Source organism: Neodiprion virginianus, chromosome 7 (genome assembly GCF_021901495.1).
Source record: "Neodiprion virginianus isolate iyNeoVirg1 chromosome 7, iyNeoVirg1.1, whole genome shotgun sequence".
NCBI lineage: Eukaryota > Metazoa > Arthropoda > Insecta > Hymenoptera > Diprionidae > Neodiprion > Neodiprion virginianus.
In genome coordinates, this window is record NC_060883.1 from 6,375,736 (window position 1) to 6,380,252 (window position 4,517).

General features: G+C 37.9%; 1 long non-coding RNA gene across 1 annotated transcript; it reads left to right on the plus strand.

The window, feature by feature from the left end:
• Positions 1 to 806: 806 nt before the first annotated feature.
• On the plus strand, positions 807 to 2,437 carry LOC124308636 (uncharacterized). The gene is made up of 3 exons (XR_006909053.1): positions 807 to 869; positions 1,804 to 1,898; positions 2,379 to 2,437. It is a non-coding gene; the product is annotated as an uncharacterized LOC124308636 (long non-coding RNA).
• The last annotated feature ends 2,080 nt before the right edge of the window (positions 2,438 to 4,517 follow it).

Sequence of the window (4,517 nt, forward strand, 5' to 3'; positions counted from 1 at the left end):
AACATATCCTTAGTCAACGGCTGACCATCAAAGGGTAGCCGCTTGAGTCTGGAATCGGCAGGAAAGATGAAGTGCGTATTTCTTGTCTGAAATGTAAAATCTAAAATCGTACATCATATCATATCATCGTACATCATACATCATACATCACCATACATCATGCATCATCATGCATCAGACATAGTATTGAAGTTCGAAACCAAAGTTTGGATGATCGGACGATCAGAAAGTGATGTAACTCAAAATTTTGTTTCTCTTGACGTCATCGATCTGGAATCAGCTATCCGAATTCCTCAGTCTGGAAACAACCGCGCGGTAGAGCGGACGTATGAGTATCGCGCTCCGCAGATTTCGAATGACTGGTTCTGTACCTCCTGAATCCTGCGCTCCGGGTGCACTTTCTGGTGCAACTCGACTTCCAGGACACGCGCTCCGTAGTTTTTGCGCTCAAGGTCAACTACCTGCAGGAACTCGACTTCCAGAACAAGCGCTCCGAAGTTCTGACTGTCCAGATCCTTGACCTAGTGACTTTTGACCTTCAGGACTAATTTTCCGTAGTTCTGGTTGGTCCAGGTTCGTGACCTCGTGACTTCTGACCAAGCGCTGCTTAGTTTCTGCGGTCCAGGTGCCAGTGAGAAATGTATATATGTATCAGTGTAATGAAATGTGTCATTGAAAGAATTATACTATTCCTTACACAATATTTTTGATATATTTTAATACCAAAAATATTTATTAGTATTCGAGGTATGAACCCGGGTGGTTAGCGGTCGCTACGGGTGATCGAGGTAGACGAGGAGGAGGAAGACGAGGAAGACGAGGAGAACAAGGTGGACGAGGAGGACGAGGAGGACGAGGATTTGTGCTCGGTGAGTAAAACAGTTTTACAATATTCAATGGCAATTGTAATTATATTTTATCTAAAATTTTGGAAACTTGTCACGTTTACAATAAATTATTTCAATTCATTTTTCGCGCAAGCACAAATTCAGTAGCCACGAACGCGCTAATGAAATGTATTATATTATTGATTACTCAATTGATTATATTAATCCTTACACAACATTTTTGATGTGTTCTTATACTGAAAACCTTTATTACTATTTCAGGTATGAACCGAGGTGGTTGGCAGTGTCGTTGGAGGTGGTTGGAGGTGGTCGCAGGTGGACAAGGAAGAGGAGGAGTTGTGCTCGGTGAGTAAAACATTTTCATAATATTTGATGGCAATGCAGTTATATTTCATCCATAAGTTTTCAAACTTGCTATGTTTACAATAAATTATGTCAATTCATTTTTCGCGCAAGCACATATTCAGTAGCTTGGAAGGCGCTAATATAATTCATTACATATTGATTGATTATTTATTCATATTATGCGTTACATAATATTTTTAATGTGTTCGTACACTAAAAATATTTGTTACCATTCTAGGTATAACCCAAGGTGGTTATCGGTGGTTGATGGAGGTGGTTGGCGGTGGTCGAGCTGGACAAGGAAGAGGACAAGGAAGACGAGGAGAACAAGGTGGACGAGGAGGACGAGGAGGACGAGGATTTGTGCTCGGTGAGTAAAACAGTTTTACAATATTCAATGGCAATTGTAATTATATTTTATCTAAAATTTTGGAAACTTCTCACGTTTACAATAAATTATTTCAATTCATTTTTCGCGCAAGCACAAATTCAGTAGCTATAAATGCACTTATAAGATTTATTATATTATCAATTAATTGATTACTTATGTTAATCCTTACACCATATTTTTGACGTGTTCTCATACTGAAAATATTTATTACTATTCAAGGTATATCCTGAGGTGGTTATCGGTGGTTGTTGGAGGTGGTTGGCGGTCGTTGGAGGTGGCCGGAGGTGGACAAGGAGGACGAGGAATTTTGCTCGGTGAGTTTACCATTTTTACAGTATTCGATGAAGTAGGATCAGGATCAGAAGTGGGATCAGGAGTAGAAGTAGGATGAGGGGTGGATGTAGAAACAGGAGTAGGAGTAGGTGTAGTAGTAGAAATAGGACTCGGAGTAGGGATAGGAGTAGAAGTAGGAATAGTAGGAGTTAGAGTGGGATTAGGAGTAGGAGTAGTCGTCGTAATAGGAGTAGGAGTAGGAGTAGGAGCAGAAGTAGGTAGGGCGGGGTGGGTCGTGAGAGGGGAGGGGATGGGCGGAGGGAGGGGCGCGGAGGGGCGGGAAGGGGATATTATCATATGAAGTTATCAGTAATAAGCGATTGCGGGTAAAATATTAGATTACTTTTGTAAGTATTTATGAATAGAGCCTCTATGAATATTCGTTGTTGGTATATAAGGTCTGGCAAAGTACCTACTTTCTGTAAGAGATGTTGAAGATTTTTAACATAATTATGTTTCAGTTCTGTGCCCCACCTAGTGATCCGCTAGTACATATCCTCCGACGTGACATCGCTCTGCTACGTATGAAGAAGAAAAGATTTATTAAGATGCAAATTGCTCCTCTCTTCTTGCCATTGTGCTTTCAGCCATTGTTGTGCCGTGTGTTTAAAATTTAGGACAGTATGTAATATAGAATAACAGGTACAGCTACGAATATAGGACTACAGTAAATCTTATAGAAATGAGCTCTCATTGAGATTTCTCTGTATTTATAACTCGACGCGAGAAGGCAAAAATCAACGTAATGCCATCTGTAAGGTAATTGGACTCGTATTTCCACTACGAGAACTCGTTGGGCATTTTGCGGTGAAGTTTGAAAAATTGTTATACAAGAAATTGAATAACTATAAAAATGGATAAAAAATATTATCTCTAATACTGAATGTAGCTAATACAGCTTTAACCGTATATTGATTATGTTAATGATCTATTGTGACAAGATCGGAATTAGATAAGCTCTCTAAATACTCTTTTCTAGACTATTAATTTATATCATGTATATATAAATGTATATTTCTTCAGTTTATACAATCACTGCACTAGGATTACCCTTGCCATGTTTTATGGTGCGCTTGTGTAATTTGTATATTATTAACCTTACGTTTTACTCTATTTGCGACAAGTTGTGAGTGTTTCTAATTTCTTGGCAATTATTTATGTACATGTATGTGTATATATGTATATGTATACTTATGCATGCGTATATACATATATACACATATATAAAACTAGATTTTTACAATAAACACAGAGGTTTTAGTATATTCACATACGGATTTCTGTGTATAGGTATACTTGAACTAAAATATCCTTATCTCTAATACGGAGTTCTTCGTAATTCGCATTTGTTCTTGTAACCCAATGTCCTACGTACGATGGCAAAAATCGAGATCCAACTTAACTGAGTCTCAAAGCCCTGTTGACATAAAAGCAGCTATTTGATAGAAATTATAGTTTGCAGTTTACACAGCCCATTGCATGATATTTCAATTTAAATACATATGTTTCAATGTATTTAGGAATAATTTATCAAATATATAGAGGTCATGTGCAAATAATAAATGAATTGATTCGACCGCAGTTTGATGTATTTATTAGAGCTTTAACAATAAATTTAAGCTTTGTTACTTCTTTTATTTTATTATGGATAATCAAAAACATTTCCGACTATTCGTGCTGTGGAAGCATGGGGATTAAACCAAATGTAGCAAAAGATTAGAAACAGTGTATGTAGAGTACGGGTATGTTTCTAATAATGCAAACACGTGCCGCTAGCTTAGTTTTGACATATCTAGAATACCACGCCTTGCGAATTAGCTTTCCAGACAGAGATGAATAAACGATTTTAAGGACTGCATTCTCGTTGTTGAATACTCTATGCCTCATGGGAAAAGAAAATCTGTAACGACGAAATTGATGCACCGGATCATCGTCGACTTCAACTTTTGAAATATCCTAGCATTTCCGAACACCTCCAACCATCCTATTTACCTATATTACTAGATTAGCTATGATATGAAAAGAGAAGAATTATTCATTTTGAAATGGGATTCTATTCGACACGCGCTCGATGTATCCCATAACATTAATATTCAAAATTATTCCAACAACTTTTCATTTGCTCTCTCGATCTTGAATTTTCATAGGCATAGAATCGAAACGCTGTTTTAGCTGGTCGCAAGTGAAGTAACTGCGTTGGGTGGAGGAGCGGAATTGTGTTTCGAAAAGTATTCGGATGGAAAAAAATTCAGAGTACTAATTTTGAACGAGATGAAATGGATGCTTCGTATATGAGACAGTATTTAACGCTGCGCAGTGATTTAAAGACCTGAAAAGGTGACAGGGAGAGAAAGAACGAAGCTTCTTAACACTTCAAGTGTTTTTTAACACACATTTGGAAGATACGAGCAAAATTTTTCATCGCCAACTGTCGCAGAACGGCAGCGTTATTAGCCGACCCGTTCACTGAAGAATATATCTTCAGTCAACGGCTGACCATCGAAGGGCCTGGCCGCTTGAGTCTGGAATCGGCAGGAGAGATAAAGTGTGTATTCCTTGTATGAAACGTGAAAACTAAAATCATTATACATCATATCATA